The sequence below is a fragment of the Xenopus tropicalis genome, chromosome 1 (assembly GCF_000004195.4).
Source record: "Xenopus tropicalis strain Nigerian chromosome 1, UCB_Xtro_10.0, whole genome shotgun sequence".
Classification (NCBI taxonomy): domain Eukaryota; kingdom Metazoa; phylum Chordata; class Amphibia; order Anura; family Pipidae; genus Xenopus; species Xenopus tropicalis.
In genome coordinates this window covers 210,503,459-210,526,366 of record NC_030677.2, presented here as the reverse complement: position 1 = coordinate 210,526,366, position 22,908 = coordinate 210,503,459, and the positions used below count along the sequence as shown (strand labels likewise).

At 48.2% G+C, this 22,908-nt stretch overlaps 1 protein-coding gene across 14 annotated transcripts in view; it reads right to left on the bottom strand.

The window, feature by feature from the left end:
• Positions 1-22,908, bottom strand: part of celf4 (CUGBP, Elav-like family member 4) — a 748,037-nt gene that overhangs the window by 290,763 nt on the left and 434,366 nt on the right.

The window sequence follows — 22,908 nt, the reverse complement described above, 5'->3', positions numbered from 1 at the left end:
AAACTGTATCAATAAGAGAAAGACTATTAAGGGGCAACCACCATGTGTTTTTGCCCACTGGCACCCTGTATTCATAAGGGTTGGGCAGTGGGGGGTATGTAGGCACACAGGGCAGGGTTGGGCACAGTTGCCCATAGGGCAGGGGGTAAGGGGAGGGCTTTGTTAAAGTCACGGGGCTCGTATTATCGCTATTCCATGAGCAATGAGGCAACTGCTATAAATACAGGTACAGGGCCCCACAGGCTGGGAGAGTAACTGACAGATCCATTGATTTCATCCCTCTCCCCGTCCGACCCAGTCAGAGCCGCACCGTGATTCAGCACTTTCTCCCTCGCTCTGCTCTTCCCTCTTTGGGTTTCACAGAAACATTCACTGGAACTGGATCTGCTGAGCGCAGGTTACTGGTTCTGTGCAACCCACCCGGCTCCGAGGGTTATATATACATATACATGAGTCTGTCACAGTGGCACAGCAGTCCTGCCCTGCTTTATGGCTGAGATTCTAGCTATCTGTATAACAGAGCATTCTGTCACAGTGGCACAGATCCTATCTGATCCCCCCATTGTAAGCAGCAGTCCTGCCCTGCTTTATGGCTGAGATTCTAGCTATCTGTATAACAGAGCATTCTGTCACAGTGGCACAGATCCTATCTGATCCCCCCATTGTAAGCAGCAGTCCTGCCCTGCTTTATGGCTGAGATTCTAGCTATCTGTATAACAGAGCATTCTGTCACAGTGGCACAGATCCTATCTGATCCCCCCCCCATTGTAAGCAGCAGTCCTGCCCTGCTTTATGGCTGAGATTCTAGCTATCTGTATAACAGACCATTGAGTCACAGGTACCCAGTGTGAGTAAAACTCCTGTCTCTGCCAAAATAAACTTTATTCTGCAAGTCTTTCTATATAATCCTGCAGCTTCTAACGACGGAGTGAGGCTGATCAGCCCCTGGCGGTACTAATTATAGAAATTAATGAATAGGAAGGAGCGTTTATGGGATTTTTCTCACACGCCATGAAAGTGTGATGACCTCATAAACCTCCCTGGCACGGACGGTGGCCTTTATGAGCCATTCCGCACCCGTCATGTGTAAAACCTCATTGCGCAGAGGTATTTACGGCTTTTGGAGCGAGTGACTGCTCACCTATGATTATCTGCTCCGGCTGAACAATGCCGCACCCCAGGACCGCGTTAATCCAGGACATTTCTGGGGACCCCACCCAGCCCTGTGCTCTATAGATAGGTATCTGTAACTGAGGGTGCCTGCTGGGTGCCCACCTGTGCTCTATAGATAGGTATCTGTAACTGAGGGTGCCTGCTGGGTGCCCACCCTGTGCTCTATAGATAGGTATCTGTAACTGAGGGTGACTGCTGGGTGCCCACCCTGTGCTCTATAGATAGGTATCTGTAACTGAGGGTGACTGCTGGGTGCCCACCCTGTGCTCTATAGGTATCTGTAACTGAGGGTGACTGCTGGGTGCCCACCCCGTGCTCTATAGATAGGTATCTGTAACTGAGGGTGACTGCTGGGTGCCCACCCTGTGCTCTATAGATAGGTATCTGTAACTGAGGGTGACTGCTGGGTGCCCACCCTGTGCTCTATAGATAGGTATCTGTAACTGAGGGTGACGGCTGGGTGCCCACCCTGTGCTCTTTAGGTATCTGTAACTGAGGGTGACTGCTGGGTGCCCACCCCGTGCTCTATAGATAGGTATCTGTAACTGAGGGTGACTGCTGGGTGCCCACCCCGTGCTCTATAGATAGGTATCTGTAACTGAGGGTGACTGCTGGGTGCCCACCCCGTGCTCTATAGATAGGTATCTGTAACTGAGGGTGACTGCTGGGTGCCCACCCTGTGCTCTTTAGGTATCTGTAACTGAGGGTGACTGCTGGGTGCCCACCCCGTGCTCTATAGATAGGTATCTGTAACTGAGGGTGACTGCTGGGTGCCCACCCCGTGCTCTATAGATAGGTATCTGTAACTGAGGGTGACTGCTGGGTGCCCACCCCGTGCTCTATAGATAGGTATCTGTAACTGAGGGTGACTGCTGGGTGCCCACCCCGTGCTCTATAGATAGGTATCTGTAACTGAGGGTGACTGCTGGGTGCCCACCCCGTGCTCTATAGATAGGTATCTGTAACTGAGGGTGACTGCTGGGTGCCCACCCTGTGCTCTTTAGGTATCTGTAACTGAGGGTGACTGCTGGGTGCCCACCCCGTGCTCTATAGATAGGTATCTGTAACTGAGGGTGACTGCTGGGTGCCCACCCCGTGCTCTATAGATAGGTATCTGTAACTGAGGGTGACTGCTGGGTGCCCACCCCGTGCTCTATAGATAGGTATCTGTAACTGAGGGTGACTGCTGGGTGCCCACCCCGTGCTCTATAGATAGGTATCTGTAACTAAGGGTGACTGCTGGGTGCCCACCCTGTGCTCTATAGGTATCTGTAACTGAGGGTGACTGCTGGGTGCCCACCCTGTGCTCTATAGGTATCTGTAACTGAGGGTGACTGCTGGGTGCCCACCCCGTGCTCTATAGATAGGTATCTGTAACTAAGGGTGACTGCTGGGTGCCCACCCTGTGCTCTATAGGTATCTGTAACTGAGGGTGACTGCTGGGTGCCCACCCTGTGCTCTATAGGTATCTGTAACTGAGGGTGACTGTTGGGTGCTCATTAGGGTTTACTTTGGACCCATTCCGGTGACCCAATAGCCAGCAGTTTGGCCACATTAGCCGGGCCTGGCATTCTTTATGGCTGTATATCCCTTGGGAGTGGAAATAGAGCAGAAATGAGCAATTGTGCTGAGCGAGTAAGTCCGGCCCAACCGCCTCGGTTCTATATGGGCCCGTTCCCTCGGTGCAATACGTTCGGCCCATGAAGTTATTATGCCTTTTATCGCCGCGTTCGATCAACTTAAAGACCCCACCGCCGCCCGAATAGCAGAATAAAATATCTTTATGCCGCTGTCCAACCACCATTTTCATTAGAAAATCAAAAAAAACATTATTTTTAAGTCCTTATAAAACCGGCGTTAGGTTCCCTGTGCTCGGCCAATAAAAGCGCTGCCCGGGCCGCCGGTCCCGCCATATTTTTGTGCCATTATTACGGGTGTAATTTGACAAACTTAAGGACCGGTAATAAAACACATTTCCTTAATCTCCCGCTGCTGTCGGGTGGGAAAATAAAGGCTGTGGCTTCTCACTTGTGTGTTGGCCGGTTTATTAACTTTCATTACGGGGCCATAAATTATAGGCAGAATAATTACCGGCGCATACGGTGCCGGCAGCGCGGCCCGGGACTGTGTCCCTGAAGCTTCTTCTCAAGCCTGGGGAAGGGCAAGCGCCACCAGAGCAGGGAAAGGAAGTTTTATAAGGTAATTTAGCAGGAACTTCCGGCTCCCTGTTCCCATTGGCCCAACACATGAGACAGGTAGGCTCTAAGGGGGTCTTCTAGGAGCCTCAAAGGGATATCCCTTATTTGCAGGTACTGACATATTTATGCCTGCCCCATCTTGCCCCTACTGTCTCCATCTTGCCCCTACTGTCTCCATCTTGCCCCTACTGTCTCCATCTTGCCCTACTGTCTCCTTCTTGTCCTACTGCCCCCATCTTGCCCTACAGTCTCCATCTTTCCCTACTGTCTCCATCTTGTCCTACTGTCTCCATCTTGTCCTACTGTCTCAATCTTTCCCTACTGTCTCCATCTTGCCCTACTGTCTCCATCTTATTCTAGAGTCTCCATCTTGCCCTACTGTCTCCATCTTATTCTAGAGTCTCCATCTTGCCCTACTGTTACTATATCTGCTACTATGTGTAGTTGCCTGGAAAATGTCAACTTTTACAACCTCAAAACACAGCTTTGTAAATATCTTCAAACGAGCATAAGCTGCAGGGGCTTGTGGGAGCTGTAGTTCAACAGCAGAATGAAAACAGCCCATGACTTTATGGATAATGAAATTGATCTTATCCCCTAAGTACAACTAGAAGCTCCTGTGTGTGTCATTCTGTCCCCTCCGCTCTCCCTGTCGCTTTTCATGTCTCCATTACTTTCCTTTCTGTGGTTCTTTTTTCCTTTTTTTTGTGTTGTTGCTGGAATATCTGCTCCATTTGCTGTGTAATGTTACAAAATGAAAACTTGAATATATTTTTCCCTTCATTGTGCCACAAGATGGCACTGACGAGTAACTTACGGCTGGATCCACATTATTCTGCACATCTGAAAAAGAAAATTCAGCTTTTATGCAGCCCAAATGTGTCCCCCATTATACAGGACAGGGGGGCCCAACTCCCCGGCACTCGCCCCCGTCTGTTACTGGTTCTGCTTCGCTGATCAGTCCTTAAATTCCCTGCTCTTTCAGATATAAACATATCAATACAAAAATACACAGAGGCTTAACCGATCCCTCACCTCTGTGTTCCTCTTTACTTACAATATACGGCATTAAGGTACATTAGGTAGGGGGATAATAGCCTCTGGGAAGGGACTGGGGCTGTGGGATAGCAGGTATAGTAGGGAGAGATGGTGCCTATAGTAGCAGTGGGGGGATAATAGCCTCTGGGAAGGGACTGGGGCTGTGGGATAGCAGGTATAGTAGGGAGAGATGGTGCCTATAGTAGCAGTGGGGGGATAATAGCCTCTGGGAAGGGACTGGGGCTGTGGGATAGCAGGTATAGTAGGGAGAGATGGTGCCTATAGTAGCAGTGGGGGGATAATAGCCTCTTGGGAAGGGACTGGGGCTGTGGATAGCAGGTATAGTAGGGAGAGATGGTGCCTATAGTAGCAGTGGGGGGATAATAGGCCTCTGGGAAGGGACTGGGGCTGTGGGATAGCAGGTATAGTAGGGAGAGATGGTGCCTATAGTAGCAGTGGGGATAATAGCCTCTGGGAAGGGACTGGGGCTGTGGGATAGCAGGTATAGTAGGGAGAGATGGTGCTATAGTAGCAGTGGGGGGATAATAGCCTCTGGGAAGGGACTGGGGCTGTGGGATAGCAGGTATAGTAGGGAGAGATGTGCCTATAGTAGCAGTGGGGGATAATAGCCTCTGGGAAGGGACTGGGGCTGTGGATAGCAGGTATAGTAGGGAGAGATGGTGCCTATAGTAGCAGTGGGGGGATAATAGCCTCTGGGAAGGACTGGGGGCTGTGGATAGCAGGTATAGTAGGGAGAGATGGTGCCTATAGTAGCAGTGGGGGGATAATAGCCTCTGGGAAGGGACTGGGGCTGTGGGATAGCAGGTATAGTAGGGAGAATGGTGCCTATAGTAGCAGTGGGGGATAATAGCCTCTGGGAAGGGACTGGGCTGTGGGATAGCAGGTATAGTAGGGAGAGATGGTGCCTATAGTAGCAGTGGGGGGATAATAGCCTCTGGGAAGGGACTGGGGCTTGGGATAGCAGGTATAGTAGGGAAGAGATGGATGCCTATAGTAGCAGTGGGGGATAATAGCCTCTGGGAAGGGACTGAGGCTGTGGGATAGCAGGTATAGTAGGGAGAGATGGTGCCTATAGTAGCAGTGGGGCGGGATAATAGCCTCTGGGAAGGGACTGGGGCTGTGCGATAGCAGGTATAGTAGTGAAAGATGATGCCTATAGTAGCAGTGGGGGGATATAGCCTCTGGGAAGGGACTGGGGCTGTGGGATAGCAGGTATAGTAGGAGAGATGGTTGCCTATAGTAGCAGTGGGGATAATAGCCTCTGGGAAGGGGACTGGGGCTGTGGGATAGCAGGTATAGTAGGGAGAGATGGTGCCTATAGTAGCAGTGGGGGGGATAATAGCCTCTGGGAAGGGACTGGGGCTGTGGGATAGCAGGTATAGTAGGGAGAGATGGTGCCTATAGTAGCAGTGGGGGGATACATAAGCCTCTGGAAGGGACTGGGGCTGTGGGATAGGCAGGTATAGTAGGGAGAGATGGTGCCTATAGTAGGCAGTGGGGGGATAATAGCCTCTGGGAAGGACTGGGCTGTGGGATAGCAGGTTATAGTAGGGGAGAGATGGTGCCTATAGTAGCAGTGGGGGGGATAATAGCCTCTGGGAAGGGACTGGGGCTGTGGGATAGCAGGTATAGTAGGGAGAGATGGTGCCTATAGTAGCAGTGGGATAATAGCCTCTGGGAAGGGACTGGGGCTGGGGGATAGCAGGTATAGTAGGGAGAGATGGTGCCTATAGTAGCAGTGGGGGGGGGGAATATAATACTCAGGATAATCACAGGATAAAGTGTAAGGGTACAGGGTGCAGGTCAGATCTCGGGGGCAGAGTGTCAGCTCTTGGGGCACTAGCCTGGCACATAATATCACATTATGCATTAATATTTCAGACTGGCACCGTGTGTGTAGATTTATTGTATATTAACCCCCCCACACACACACAGTTACACACACATTATATATATATAAATATCCTGTACATCATGTTTCCAGCCAATTTCACCTTATACAGTATCTTGTTTTGCACTTTCCTCCCTAATTGTTCCTTCGTGTTTATAAAGTTTCTCCCCTCAGATCTCTGTGTGAGAATCGTGAGACGGTGACAAGAGGGAGAATTATATACTACGTTGTTATGGCAACTAATGGCCCAGTAAGAGAACGTAGAAACCCACCCCTAAGAACAAATACACCAGGGGCGCCGGGATAATTCAGCGGAATGTGACATTCGCCGGCTTTTTTCTTAAATTGCATAATTGTGTCTCTTTATTTAACAATCTGCGCCGCTCGGAGTCACTGTGAGCGCCGTACGGTGATTTATGAGGCTCCTGCGCTGGGAAAAGCGGGGAATGAGGGACCGGGGGGGGGGGGCAGGATCATTCCAGGAGACAGGAGGTCCAGTATGGGCAGTAGAACAAAATGGGGACAGTAGGGCACAATAAGGAATGTAGGGCAAGATGGAGACAGTAGGGCAAGATGGAGACAGTAGGGAAAGATGGAGACAGTAGGGAAAGATGGAGACAGTAGGACAAGATGGAGACAGTAGGGCAAGATGGAGACAGTAGGGAAAGATGGAGACAGTAGGACAAGATGGAGACAGTAGGGCAAGATGGAGACAGTAGGGCGAGATGGAGACAGTAGGGCAAGATGGAGACAGTAGGGCAAGATGGAGACAGTAGGGCAAGATGGAGACAGTGGGGCAAGATGGAGACAGTAGGGCAAGATGGAGACAGTAGGGTAAGATGGAGACAGTAGGGCAAGATGGAGACAGTAGGACAAGATGGAGACAGTAGGACAAGATGGAGACAGTAGGACAAGATGGAGACAGTAGGGCAAGATGGGGACAGTAGGGCAAGATGGGGACAGTAGGGCAAGATGGGGACAGTAGGGCAAGATGGGGACAGTAGGGCAAGATGGAGACAGTAGGACAAGATGGAGACAGTAGTGCAATATGGGGGCAGTAGGGCAAAGTGAAGAGAGTGAGGCAAGTTGGAAACACTCTATCGAAAAAAATGTGCTATTGTTTGTATGTGAGCATATGTTCCGCTTTAAAAGTACCATATTTTCACTTTACTTTCCTATCCCCCCCCCCCCCCCCCATCTTCTACTGTGTCTTTGTGCTCTGTAATACCGATATCTATCCACTCCCAGAGCCAGAGAGAACAAAATGCCGCCACCTGATTGGCCATCTCCCTTCACAGTGGATAAAAAAAAGTTTCAGAAACTAAATCAGACTTTTCCCCAGCAACGCTCTGCTTTCTGCAACATTACCCACCGCTCCCTCTCCTGCTCCCAAAAGGAAATTCTATGGCTCCATTATCTCTTTAGAAGATTCTGTAATTCAACGGACAATTACAAAAAAAGAAAAAAATCAATAATGAATTGTGAAACGCGTGGTTAATTCAGAATTGGAATCACTGCCAGGGGATTGGTCGATTGTAGGACGGAAGGGATGCGATTGGCCGACCCCAGAACTTCGGACTCAAATGGAGAAGTAGGGCAAGGTGGAGACAGTAGGGCAAGATGGAGACAGTAGGGCAAGGTGGAGACAGTAGGGCAAGATGGGGACTGTAAAACAAGATAGAGACTGGAGAGCAAGATGGGGACGGTACAAGACAAAGGAAAGCATTGAGACCAACATTATACCAAGATGGTACAGCAAGGAAAGATGGAGACAGTAGGGCAAGATGGAGACAGTAGGGCAAGATGGAGACAGTAGGGAAAGATGGAGACAGTAGGACAAGATGGAGACAGTAGGGCAAGATGGAGGCAGTAGGGCAAGATGGAGAGAGTAGGACAAGATGGAGACAGTAGGACAAGATGGAGACAGTAGGGCAAGATGGAGACAGTAGGGCAAATGTAGATAGTAGGGCAAGATGGAGACAGTAGGACAAGATGGAGACAGTAGGGCAAGATGGAGAGAGTAGGACAAGATGGAGACAGTAGGACAAGATGGAGACAGTAGGGCAAGATGGAGACAGTAGGACAAGATGGAGACAGCAGGGCAAGATGGAGACAGTAGGGCAAATGTAGATAGTAGGGCAAGATGGAGACAGTAGGACAAGATGGAGACAGTAGGGCAAGATGGGGACAGTAGGGCAAGATGGAGACAGTAGAGAAGATGGAGACAGTAGGGCAAGATGGATACATTAGGGCAAGATGGAGACAGTAGGGCAAGATGGAGACAGTAGGGCAAGATGGATACATTAGAGCAAGATGGAGACAGTAGGGCAAGATGGAGACAGTAGTGCAGGAAGGTAACAACAGAAGAGGTAGATGGAGACATTAGAGAGAAATAGAGACAGTAGGGCAAGATGGTGACAACGGACAATTAAAAAAAATAAAATAAAAATCAATAATGAATTGCGAAACGCGTGGTTAAATCAGAATTGGAATCATTGCCAAAGAATTGGTCAATGGCAGGACAGAAGCGATGCGATTGGGCGACCCCAGAACTTTGGACTCAACTTTTCCCTTTCTAGTGTTCCGGGCGAATCGGCGCCCAGTGGGCGGAGTTTAGCATAAAAAGTTGCATTTATGCCCAAATCCCAGCAGTATAGAACGTTGCCACTGGCATTTTGATTGGGTCACAGGTCAGGTATCTCTGATTTACAGATAGGGGGGATTTACTGATTTCAAGATAGGGGGGTTCCTTTTGTTCAGGATTTGGCCGCCCAGAATGAGTTAAAAACACAGAATTTCTCTGTACTCAGTCCTGTCTCGCTTTGCTCCCTCGTCACGTTCCCATCCCATCTACCCCACGGCTGCCAAGTGACCTAGTTTAATGAGTGACACTCCGCGTTCCGCTCGCTTTTCATGAAACATCCTCTCCCTTTAATATCCCCCCCCCCGAACCCCCCCACCCCCCTTCGTCTCTTTGATTTCACTCTAATGGCAAAATGTTTTGCCTGTCTGGGTTTATACTATAAAAAAAAATATCCCTCGCTGTCCCATCGCGCCTCCGTGGAAATGGGTTTATGGGTGAAACATGCAAATTAGGGAGAGAGAGAAAAAGAGAAATTTCCTCTCTCTCTCCGGGGTCAAAATGGAGGTTAAGTTCTATGGTAATTTGGGATATTCCACTTTAAATTCAGTTCTGGGAAATGAGGGATCCCAAAAGCAGAAACCATCAAAGATGTAGCCGGAGAAGAGGCTGCTGGGAAAGTTCCAGGAACATTGCAACCCCCCAAACATGTTCCAGTTTAACCGTGCTTAGTACAATTAGGGAGACACTAAATCCAGCATTCGGCCAATATTTGGCCTTTATCAGCAAGAGTCGGATTCGGCCAAATCCACGGTCCTGGGGGAACCGATTTCGATAAAATCATGTGACTTTTCGTCGGAAGTTGAAAATTCTTTGTAGCCCTTATTTACCTTCATTTGCATATGCAAATTAGGATTCAGTTCGGTTTTCGGATGAATCTTTCACGAAGGATCTGGGGTTCTGCCAAATCCCTAAATAGTCGATCGGTGCACAATGGAATCCCCCCTCCCCTCAGCAAGAGTCGGATTCGGCCAAATCCACATTCCGATAAAATCATGTGACTTTTCGTCGGAAGTTGAAAATTTGTTGTAGCCCTTATTTACCTTCATTTGCATATTCAAATTAGGATTTAATTCGGTATTCATGAAGGATCATTTGGGTTCCACCAAATCCCAAAAAAGTCGATTCAGTGCACAATGGACCCCCCCCCATAAACAATATGGCCCCCGAGAGGGCTGTTCCTGCCACTCTGCTATTGGCTAGCCATTGTCATGTTTGGCCACTTGCTTCCTGCCACACCCCCAAGGCCACAATTTGCCTACCATCTATTTTACCTGTTTCTTATTGGATTACAGCACTAACAGGAGGGCTTTGGGATGTTTGGACATCCCATAATTTTAAAGGGTAAGTCAACCCAAAAACAAAATGTTCCCAGATGAAGGAAAATACCATTCTAAGCAAACTCCCTATTTATATTCATTACTAATTTTTAGTGATTTCAATGTTATTTGCAATTGTATTTGCTGCAGGAAGCAGTGTCTGTTCGGCCATTTCCATGCTCCGCCCTGGGGACTCCGACTTATGAAACAATGTAACAGAGTCAGCTGATCAGCCGGCCCGCAGGAGAATTTTGCAACATTGTATTCAAGAAATCTGAGCTGTGAGTAGGGAAATGGCCGCACTCACGCTGGTTTCCATAGCAATTACATTTACACAGAACTTTGAAACCACGGAGAATTACTCAGCAATTGATATTGGGAAGTTGCTTAGAATTCGATTTTCTTTCATTAGGCCTATTTTTTACTCTGGGGTGGAGTTACCCTTTAATTATTTCAAATATCTTACAGTTACAAGAGATGTCGTAGGAAGTAGAAGTAGGGCCGAGGCTAAATGACAGTGAAGAGACCTGCAGCCACGAGTCCGGAGACAGCTCCCGAACTGGAAACAGATCCCCCCCGCCCAGGCTCGTGTTGGTGTCGCCATATGGCTCGCTTCTGTCTGCGCTGTCAGAGAGACACGAGGAGCATTGACTGAATCCCGTCTGAAAGGGATTAGCCACTTCCACGGGCAGGTTGTGTATCGGCTTCTAATTATGGCACTTAACCCTTTCAGCCCAGTTACTCTCATGATCATTCTGCATGGCCATATTAAATCCAGTGCAGTCGGCAGCATGCAGTTCAGCCTTCCTTATACTGATACGTCTGCAGTTCCGACAGAAACAGAAACGCACACATTTAGGGCTCAGTGTTGGCACAAAATGTTTCAGACAGAGCGGCCGAGCGCTAGAGATGTTGGTAATGGGGCCACCACTAGCCACGCGTGGCTTCCAATATCCTCGCTGCTGGCGCCTCGGTGGTGCATGAAGCCTGTGATTGATTGGAAGTTCCAGGGCTCCGGTGAAAATGATGCCAGCGGAGGGAGCTGGAGGGTATTGGGCGGCTGCCGTCTCTATTTACCTCTGCCAGGACATCTGGGCAACTCCGGGCTATTGGCTTGGCTAGCAGAATATTCCTCTGCTCTCTGACCAAACATGAATTCCTTATCTCAATGTGTCCCTGGCTGGATTCAAGCCTGTACAGAGAGATACCATCAAACTATGGCACATAGGGATTCCCCTGTACTAAGCACAATTCAGCAGGAACAGCCCCCTAAGTTTGCTCATAGCCTGTACAGAGAGATACCATAAAACTATGGCAGCATAGGGATTCCCCTGTACTAAGCACAATTCAGCAGGAACAGCCCCCTCAGTTTGCTCATAGCCTGTACAGAGAGATACCATAAAACTATGGCAGCATAGGGATTCCCCTGTACTAAGCACAATTCAGCAGGAACAGCCCCCTAAGTTTGCTCATAGCCTGTACAGAGAGATACCATAAAACTATGGCACATAGGGATTCCTCTGTACTAAGCACAATTCAGCAGGAACAGCCCCCTAAGTTTGCTCATAGCCTGTACAGAGAGATACCATAAAACTATGGCACATAGGGATTCCCCTGTACTAAGCACAATTCAGCAGGAACAGCCCCCTAAGTTTGCCCATAGCCTGTACAGAGAGATACCATAAAACTATGGCACATAGGGATTCCCCTGTACTAAGCACAATTCAGCAGGAACAGTCCCCTAAGTTTGCTCATAGCCTGTACAGAGAGATACAATCAAACTATGGCACATAGGGATTCCCCTGTACTAAGCACAATTCAGCAGGAACAGCCCCCTAAGTTTGCTTACAGCCTGTACAGAGAGATACCATAAAACTATGGCAGCATAGGGATTCCCCTGTACTAAGCACAATTCAGCAGGAACAGCCCCCTAAGTTTGCTCATAGCCTGTACAGAGAGATACCATAAAACTATGGCACATAGGGATTCCCCTGTACTAAGCACAATTCAGCAGGAACAGCCCCCTAAGTTTGCTCATAGCCTGTACAGAGAGATACCATAAAACTATGGCACATAGGGATTCCCCTGTACTAAGCACAATTCAGCAGGAACAGCCCCCTAAGTTTGCTCATAGTCTGTACAGAGAGATACCATAAAACTATGGCACATAGGGATTCCTCTGTACTAAGCCCAATTCAGCAGGAACAGCCCCCTAAGTTCTATCCATTCAGTCGGGACCCTCTGTGTGTGCCGGGTATTATTTGGGTTAGCCGGGCTGTATAATTAGGCCTAGCAGTTGATTTACAAACAAACCACATTACTCCTTCCCCAATGTAATGAACAAGTAGATTTTCAAGGAAAACAAAGGCGAAAAAAAGAGGTGAAATTCAATTTATGCTGATTGCATTTGTTTAGTAATCTAATTACTCCAGTTAGTTATTTATATATTTGCTTGTGTGCTTGATGCCGGGCTAAGTGGGACTGCCCCACAAACATCTCCGCTCAGCAATAACAATAAATCTAATTGGCTGAGAATGGGAGGCGAGCGCGCCGCGAGATTGTATTTCAGGGCATTACAGAGAAACAAAGTAAAAATGCAATAAAAGAAAGATAGAGAGAAAAAAAAACCAACAGCAACAAAGACTTCGGCAGTTCGGATTCTTGGAAGGAAAAGGCACGGCGAGAGCGTTGCCAAAAAGCTCCAATAGAGAGTGCTCGCTGAGTATTTTAATCCCATAATCCCTCCTACCCCCTGTCACTGGTGATAAGTGTATCGCGGCTCAGTGGGGAGAACTACAGCCACCTTGACTGACAGAGGCGCTCTCGTTCCCTAGGAAACCGGCGGGGGGCGTCAGTCTACAGATGGAGCTATAGCAAAGGCTGACAGTTAGTATTATAGCAGAGACTGCCAGGGCTCCCTTTGCGTGTTGCGCTCCTGGTTGCACAACTTTATCTGTGCTCAAACGGCGCCCAAGGGGCCGCACCCAGAACTCTTATAATAAATGGGCAAATGGTACTGGTCTTGGATAGACAGATGGAGCTATAGCAAAGGCTGACAGTTAGTATTATAGCTGAGACTGCCAGGGCTCCCTTTGTGTGTTGCGCTCCTGTTGGACCACTTCATCCGTGCTCAAACGGCGCCCAAGGGGCCGCACCCAGAACTCTTATAATAAATGGGCAAATGGTACTGGTCTTGGATAGACAGATGGAGATATAGCAAAGGCTGACAGTTAGTATTATAGCTGAGACTGCCAGGGCTCCCTTTGTGTGTTGCGCTCCTGTTGGACCACTTCATCCGTGCATAAACGGTGCCCAAGGGGCCGCACCCAGAACTCTTATAATAAATGGGCAAATGGTACTGGTCTTGGATAGACAGATGGAGCTATAGCAAAGGCTGACAGTTAGTATTATAGCTGAGACTGCCAGGGCTCCCTTTGTGTGTTGCGCTTCTGGTTGCACCACTTAAATGGGCAAATGGTAGGCATAGGGTTGCCGCCTCTTTCCCAGATACCGAGGGAAGGGGGTGGGTCACGGAATAGGGAAGAGCTGAGGGTGTCAGGGTGAAATGGTGACATTTATGGGGTGATGACCATTTAAGGGGATGGGCTGATGATTGGAGGGCGTGGCTATGATATGGTTTAGATCTGGGTCAGTCCGGGAAAAACCCCAGGCCTGATCCTTGCCGGTGCTCCCCCCCCCCCTGCGTCGCAGATCTCCCTCTCCTGATGCAATGAAAGTAAGTTTAACTTTGTGGGTGCCACCTTGGGTGCTCCGTAGAGCTGATTACCAAAATGAAGCATGCCGCCTAGAAGCTGATCCGGTCCTGGCCCGCATTGGGCACACTCCCAGTTGGGGATGAGCTCCAGGGAACCAATGGAGAGGCTGAACATGGTGACCGCCAACCTCACTGCACAACTTTTGCCTTAGGGAGAGTAGGGCTGTTTTCGGTTGGGCCAGTGGAGACGCCCTATATTGGCCTCTATATCCCATCAACCTCATTTGTTAAATGCCCCCCAACTTTTGAAGCAGGAGTGACGCACCAGCCCCACCTGGTGTCCAAAGCAGATTTTACAGAGCCCGAAGTTTATTCTGGGTAAGAACATGGCATTGTGGGTAGACACATAACACATAGTGGGCGTTTGTTTTCCCCCTTTGCACAAGATTAGTAAGTAAGCCTAACTATGTCAGAGCTGCCCAAGGGATTATGGGAGTTTTGGTTGAAGATGAAGGGCCCTTGGCTGCACAGTGCTACTATATATAAATAAACACGATCCTATCCATAACTGTTCATTTAAATAAACATTTTAGCTTTCCCTTGAATCCAAAAACTGTCGCTTCTGACTGCCAGGAAGTGGCCCAGCACTATACGCCATTACCCCAACCAGCCAGCTGCCTCTCCTGGCCGCGCCGCCGCCGTGGGTAACTACCCAGCTCCGTTTCCCAGAAAAATAAGTCTAAATTTAAATCAAATTTTTAATGTCTCTTTTTTTTTTCTGTTTTACAAATGCAATAACAAGCTGTTAAAGTCACTGGGAGCATTGCGCGCGGCATTGGCTGGCTGGCACGGGCGCCCGCTTGGCTGGCACGCCGGCCAGATACAGTGCAGGGCTCACAGGCAATGAGGCTGCTTCTCCGCACGACCTGCTCATATTGACTCACTCCAGGTGTGAAATGCGTTGTAAAAAAAAAATGCGCAGGAGGGTACGGGCACCGACGGAATGGGCACAACGTTGCTCCAAACACATTCTATCCCCCCCCCAACACGCAGTCTCACACCCCACAATAGGCTGCAATTTTATTTGGAAATACGACGCGTTTCGCACTTCATCGAATTGACAAAATGAGCAGAGGGTTGGCTGGAGAGGGCGAGAATGAGGCTTTAATGCCACTGCCGTTGCACAGTGATGGAAAAATGGCTCAATCCTGGAATAAACCATTCAGTCCCTGTATGGGAGCAGGGAATCTTCCATTCTGATTTGTATCCGGGCAAACGCCGGCACTGGGTTCGCCATACGGATGGCAACGTTATGCACAGTGGCTGTGCCCCAGTCATTAATAGGCCATATGTTCATCCCCATCATCTGATTGGCCAGATTCCACAGCCTATAGGCACTGTGATACAATGAGTCTAATAACAAATCAATAAAAAGGGAGTCCAAGCAGCTTGTTAGATAGAAAGGAGCCTGAATAATGTATTAGGCTGTGGGTATAGGGTTGGACTGGGGTATCTGGGGCCCAATGGGGACCACCTGGGGACCCCCAACCCAGTCACAATGTCAAAGCCCCTCCCCCTGGGGGGGGGGGAGATGTACCAGCACTTGCAGTTGGCAGAGGGAGCATATTGGGTTGGCCCAAGAGTGGGTTTCCCAGTGCTCCGCCGGCCCAGTCCAATTGAAATATGAAATAATACAGAACCTTATCTTGGTATCAGCTTAGTCGTCGTTGCAGCCCGCATCCTCCACCACTCCCAAAATTGTGCATCTGAACGACATGCAAGTTCGGTAATGGGCAGAGGGGGTGACATGTCTCTGCACTGCTTTTTGGGGGTGCAAAGATTCATGGGAATTCTATTATGGCAGGGGAGGGGGGACAAAGTGCTAGAAAGGCAGAGAATAAAGAATAAATACGGAGCCGCCGGGGAGCTGGCAGGGAAGCCCGATTGGAAGGGAACTGCTTGTAAATCTGCACAGAATCCCAGCACCTGCTCCCTCTCAATCCCTCCGAGCCAGGGGTGCGGGGAGTTGTGCCACGAGGGTCTGCATAGGAGCACGGGGCAAGCAAGCGGCTCTTGGGGGTTACGAGCTGGAGAACAATGGGTGGGTGGGTGGCGGGGAGGGGGTTGTTTATGTTTAAAGGGGAAGTTCATCTATAAATTAATGAATGTTGCCTTTCAGTAACATTTGGCCTGGGCACAAACAGATTCTGGGGGGGCTGGCTAACGTTACATTATATACTATGGGCCTTGATATACTAGAAATGCTTCTACTGATCCCTTGTGCCCCCCCCAAATTGGGCCAATACCATCACTTACAGGAGCCTATATAAATAGAGGGGCTAAGAATAGACTTACACTGGGCTCAGTAGCCCCCTCCCTTTGTCTATTTGCCAACAGATGTAAATACTGGGGAGGGGGGCTAACGATGCCACATGTGTAACAAACAGACTTGGGGGGGGGGGTCTCTTCGTCCCTTTCACCTTGCGAGGCAGCGACAGGCGCCGATTCCATTTTTAGGGATTGGATGTTCCACTTTCACTCGGATTTGGAGACAGCCGGCTCGGGAAAAAAAGAAAAACTGGGGCAAAGGGATTTATGAATCCCCCCCCGCCGGCGCCTCGGTCTCCCCGAGATTAATGGAAACGCTACAGTAGGGCACAACCATCAGCTGCCATTAAAAGAGATGATTCATCTTTCTGGGATTCGCCATTTTTACGGCTCCGTGGGGAGAGGCTGACAATTAATGTCGACGAGGTGCCGTCTCACTCACATGTTTTATTGTCTGGGAAGGGGCCATCGCTCCCTCTGCGCCCGCGGTTTCGCTCTATAAAGGGGCGCTGACGGGTTGTACCGGGCCCAAATCTGCCCTCTGCTGTGCTGCCCAATGGGTCTCGCCTCACTTCTGCCCACAGTGGGGCTCATTAATAGTGATGGGCGAAATGTTTCGCAAGGCATGGATTCGCGGCGAATTTTCATGTTTCGCCATTGGCGTATTGTTTCGTGAAATGGATGAAAAAATTTGCTGCAGAAAAATTTGCCGCACGTCCAAAAATTGTCGCCCGCGTCAAAATAATAGTCACGGGCGAAAAAATAATAGCAGCATGACAAAATAATAGCCGTGGGCGATGAAATAATAGCCACGCGACAAAATAATAGCCGTGCGACAAAATAATAGCCACGCAACAAAATAATAGCTGCGGGCAACAAAAGAATAGCTGTGCGACGAAATAATAGCCGCGGGCGACAAAATAATAGCCGTGCGACGAAATAATAGCCGTGCGACAAAATAATAGCCACGCGACAAAATAATAGCCGTGCGACAAAATAATAGCCGCAGGCGACAAAATAATAGCCGTGCGACAAAATAATAGCCGTGCGACAAAATAATAGCCGCAGGCGACAAAATAATAGCCACGTGACAAAATAATAGCTGCGGGCAACAAAAGAATAGCCGTGCAACGAGAGAATAGCCACGAGCGACAATTTTTTTTTGAAGTGCAACATTTTCGCCGTTTCGCAAATTTTCCACCGTTTTTTCCGACAGATTCGCTCATCATTACTCATTAACCAAAGCAGCACTCCCATGTGAAGCACAAATCGCCATGTATGGTGCCCGCTATTTAGCGATGAGAGAATCTGTCCCGTTTCGCTTTGCCAAAAATGTTGCGAAACTGCAGCAAAATTCACGAAACGACAAAATACGCAGTTACTGCTAATTTTTTTTTGACGCACATACGTTTTTAGATGTATGCAACTTTTTCGTGCAACTATTTTTTACGCACAGCGCCTTTTTTTTATGGGACTGCACCTGTGTCAACCCACTTTTTTGGCTTCGGCCGAACCCCCGAACCCACCCTGATGCATTCTGCCCAATCCTGAACTGAATCCAAATTCTAATTAGCATATGCTAATTAGGCTCCATAAGGGGTTAAAAATGGCTGCGCGCGAAAAGGGACAGATTCGCATCACTACTTGTGACCAGAAAGAAGATCTTATTTCTAGTGATGAGCGAATCTGTCCCGAAATCAGCGAAACGGTAAAAAATCCACAAAATGCATTTGTTGCGTGACTTTTTTGTCGAACGCACTTTTTTTTGCCCGCGACTATTTTTACGTGACCACGCCCAACTTGACATGACCACGCCCATTTTTGACTGCAACTTTTTTTGACGTGTGGTGAATTTTCATGGCAAAAAGCGGAAATTCGCTGAGAATCCATGCCTGGCGAAAAAATTCGCTCATCGCTACTTATTTCATTTAATGAAAACCCAATATTATTATTCTGACCCTGCCCGTAAACACACAGAGTGGGGCTCATTTATCAACAGAGGGCAAATTTGCCCATGGGCAGTAACCAATCAGCGATTGGCTCTTTTGCACCAGCTGCAGGTAGAACAATGAATGCAGCCATTTGATTGGTTGCCATGGGTTGCTGGCCAAGGGCAAATCTGCCCAGTGTTGATAAATGACCCCCATGGAGTATATTTTGCCCATTTTTATGCCCCAGTGACAACGTTATGGGAAATCATATTTATAAAAGCACATTTTCAGCTCAGAAATCGGCTAATATAATAATATATATTTATATTCACGGTGATACAAAAACGAGGGAAAAACGGAAGCTAAATCCGAGCTGGAGAGAGCCTGGAGAGAGCGGAGACGGGGCCACTGGCAATGCGTAGTAGGAGTGGCCCCCGCCCCGACGCACATAACTTTGCATAAATCAGAAAGGTTGTGGATCAGCAGCAACTACAACTCCCTCCGTCTGACATCATAGTCCTACGCTTTCTGGGAGCCCCCAGTATGATGTCATGGGGGTTTATGCCAATTGGACGAATAGGGGCCCACCCAAGGGGGAATAAGCACATAAAGCTTTCCAGCCCACGCCCCCAAAGTGGGCCCTGCATTTATAGTGCTACCCCGGGGTACCAGGGGCGTATTTAGCTCCTGTGCCCTCATAGACACCGGACCTAAACACGTACCAACGTAGTGACGTCACTTCCAGAGAACGTATCAACCCCCATACCCCCCTGCTCCCAAGGTGGGGGCCATTTTTTTTAGCTAAAATGAAAAAACAAAAAAAGAAAATATATGCCCCCCCCCCAGGCACCGGCCCTCGAATCCCCCATTATAAATACGTCCTTGCAGGGTCTCACACTGTATATAGTATGTTTTGTGCTTGGGGGCCACATTGTGCCATGAAATGTTGGGGGGCCAATGGAACAAGAGAGAGAGAGGGGAAAAGGCGGGGTTACAGTCACAGAGCGAGAGGCAGAGACTATTCCCTCCCCCCACCAGCCTTGGAACCCTCTGCCGACAGCCAACGCCCTGTCTAAAAATGGTCCCAATTGGGCCCCGTAGTTTATAAGACCGGCTTCCATGAGTTAATAGGGCTTCTAGCCCAATGATAATGGCCACTGTGCCCTCACCAGCACTCCAAGGAAGATGGTTCCATTGCCGAGTATCGGGGGCCTCTCATTGGTCCCCGAGTGAATGGGGAAAGTTGGAAGCCGCCTGTCTCTATGTGACGGCGAGATCTTCCCATTTTGCATTGGTAATTTCCTCGAGCTGCGAGATCCTCACCCTGAAAGTCATTTTATCCCTCGTTTGGATGAATAATGATTAGAATGAGATCATTGGGGCCGGCCAATGGCGGCGCGCTCCACCTGAATTTAGTTTGTCCTTCCGACTCGGCAATGTCAGAGCCCAGAAACACCGACGTTCTTGGAAATTATGGCGAAGGGAACTGGAAATAAACCCAGGCTTTATCTGATTTAAGAAAATGAATTAAAATGTCCTGAAAGCTGATTTTATAGCCGCTATGACATCACTTGGAGTTTTGTTGCTAAATCTCTAAAAGCATCACTTGTGTAGCCAACACACTTATATCCTTATCATCTACAGTAGGGGGTACATTATTCCTTATAATACATGAGTGATACTCAGAGTTCCCTGTATAACTCAGCCTGCAGCCTTGTGCCTTTATATGGGGGGCACAGAACCCCTCAGTGACTGCTAATATCCTTATCATTTACAGTAGGGGGTACATTATCCCTTATAATACATGAGTGATACTCAGAGTTCCCTGTATAACTCAGCCTGCAGCCTTGTGCCTTTATATGGGCACAGAACCCCTCAGTGACTGCTATTATCCTTATCATTTACAGTAGGGGGTACATTATCCCTTATAATACATGAGTGATACTCAGAGTTCCCTGTATAACTCAGCCTGCAGCCTTGTGCCTTTATATGGGCACAGAACCCCTCAGTGACTGCTAATATCCTTATCATTTACAGTAGGGGGTACATTATCCCTTATAATACATGAGTGATACTCAGAGTTCCCTGTATAACTCAGCCTGCAGCCTTGTGCCTTTATATGGGGGGCACAGAACCCCTCAGTGACTGCTAATATCCTTATCATTTACAGTAGGGGGTACATTATCCCTTATAATACATGAGTGATACTCAGAGTTCCCTGTATAACTCAGCCTGCAGCCTTGTACCTTTATATGGGCACAGAACCCCTCAGTGACTGCTAATATCCTTATCATTTACAGTAGGGGGCGCGTTATCCCTTATAATACATGAGTGATACTCAGAGTTCCCTGTATAACTCAGCCTGCAGCCTTGTGCCTTTATATGGGGGGCACAGAGCCCCTCAGTGACTGCTAATATCCTTATCATTTACAGTAGGGGGTACATTATCCCTTATAATACATGAGTGATACTCAGAGTTCCCTGTATAACTCAGCCTGCAGCCTTGTGCCTTTATATGGGCACAGAACCCCTCAGTGACTGCTAATATCCTTATCATTTACAGTAGGGGGTACATTATCCCTTATAATACATGAGTGATACTCAGAGTTCCCTGTATAACTCAGCCTGCAGCCTTGTGCCTTTATATGGGGGGCACAGAACCCCTCAGTGACTGCTAATATCCTTATCATTTACAGTAGGGGGTACATTATCCCTTATAATACATGAGTGATACTCAGAGTTCCCTGTATAACTCAGCCTGCAGCCTTGTGCCTTTATATGGGGGGCACAGAACCCCTCAGTGACTGCTAATATCCTTATCATTTACAGTAGGGGGCGCGTTATCCCTTATAATACATGAGTGATACTCAGAGTTCCCTGTATAACTCAGCCTGCAGCCTTGTGCCTTTATATGGGGGGCACAGAACCCCTCAGTGACTGCTAATATCCTTATCATTTACAGTAGGGGGTACATTATCCCTTATAATACATGAGTGATACTCAGAGTTCCCTGTATAACTCAGCCTGCAGCCTTGTGCCTTTATATGGGGGGCACAGAACCCCTCAGTGACTGCTAATATCCTTATCATTTACAGTAGGGGGTACATTATCCCTTATAATACATGAGTGATACTCAGAGTTCCCTGTATAACTCAGCCTGCAGCCTTGTGCCTTTATATGGGGGGCACAGAACCCCTCAGTGACTGCTAATATCCTTATCATTTACAGTAGGGGGCACATTATCACACAGGAACCGTTATTTATTCAGGGGGTCCCAGAGACCCCCATATCTCAGAGCTCGGTGCGTCTCGGCTGAGTGTCTCTAAGAGGGGCGGCAGCGGCTGCCGGAGGAGGAATCTCCATACTTCGCTAAGTGACAGTTGACAGAGGGGCGCCACTCGGCTAATAGATGATTAATGATGTGATTTTGGCCAGCGCCGGCTCGTTTACTCGCTCTTTAGGGGACTTCAGAATCTGTTTAACTTCCATTATCTTCCGGCTCCTTTTGGCAACCGCTCCCTACTTCTGGGTGCTACGAGGGGGCCGCTCTGTTCGGGGGGCGCTCACGCTAATTACCACAACAAGCAAAACGATCCCTTACTTTCCCAGCGGCTGCAGCAAAGTGTTTGTTTCTATCCATCAAATGAGCCTGGAAACGGGAAACTGATTCAGTTTTTACAACTAAAGCTTTTGGGACATAGTGATGCATAATGGGTCCAGTAACCCATAGCAACCAATCAGATAATTACATACCCAATACTAACCCCATTGGATCAGTATAAGGGAACTGCTGATTTGCAGATGGTTTGGCCTTAAGGCAGTCAATATCTCAACCCTATCAAGGGGACATTATTATGTAGTAAAAGGCACTAAGTTTGCCCATAGCAACCCATAGCAACCAATCAGATAATTACATACCCAATACGAACCCCACTGGATCAGTATAAGGGAACTGCTGATTTGCAGATGGTTTGGCCTTGGGGCAGTCAATATCTCAAACCCATCAAGGCAACATTAGTAGTAGTAAAAGGCACTAAGTTTGCCCATAGCAACCAATCAAAAGGTAGAATTTACTGGTCGCCTGTCTAAAAACAAACATCTTATTGGTTGCTGCGCCTGGGCAAACTTAGTGCCTTTCATTACATACGGGGGGTTACTATGTTATAGAATGGCCAACTCTGAGCAACTTTTCATTTGGTCTTCATTATTTATTTCTTATAGTTTTTGAATTATTTGCCTTCTCAAATGGGGGTCACTGACCCCGGCAGCCAAACCCTATTGCTCTGTGAGGCTCCAGTTTTATTGTTATTGTTACTTTTTATTCCTTATCTTTCTATTCAGCCCCTCCCCTATTCATATACCAGCCACTTATTCAAACCACTCCCTGGTTGCTAAGGTCATTTGGACCCTAGCAACCAGATAGCTGCTGAAACTCCAAACTGAAAACAAAAAAAGGGGAAAAAACTAAAAAAATACAAATAATAAAAAATGAAGACCAATTGCAAATTGTCGCAGAATATCACTCCTTACCGCGTTCTGTTGGGTAAAGGCGAGTGGGGGGAATATCCCTTTAAGCAGTGACGGCCGGTGCTGGCCTCGTTACTACGGGTATTTCATGGCAAAGGCTGATTGACAGTTTGATTGGGTGATTAA